Below are 250 nucleotides of genomic sequence, written 5' to 3'. Positions count from 1 at the left end.
AAAATCTATTTATAGTCACCCATACCTTTAAAAGCTTTAGTACTCACTTTAAATGGTTTTATGATCTCATAATTGATTTTCAATTAAATTTTTTTACAGTTTTGATTAAAACAAATAATAATTGAATATCTATCTTGAGAAATATGAAGAGAAAGCTATTTACTGGCAAGAAATGTTCATCTATAGTCACCCATGACTTCGAAAGCCTTATTATTCGCTTGAAAAGGTTTTATAACCTCATAATTGATTT

The sequence above is a fragment of the Theobroma umbraticum genome, unplaced genomic scaffold, assembly GCF_002168275.2.
Source record: "Theobroma umbraticum cultivar Fairchild unplaced genomic scaffold, ASM216827v3 scaffold_39.0, whole genome shotgun sequence".
NCBI classification, from domain to species: Eukaryota; Viridiplantae; Streptophyta; class Magnoliopsida; order Malvales; family Malvaceae; genus Theobroma; species Theobroma umbraticum.
The sequence above is the reverse complement of the archived record's forward strand: the minus strand, read 5'-3'. Positions refer to the sequence as shown.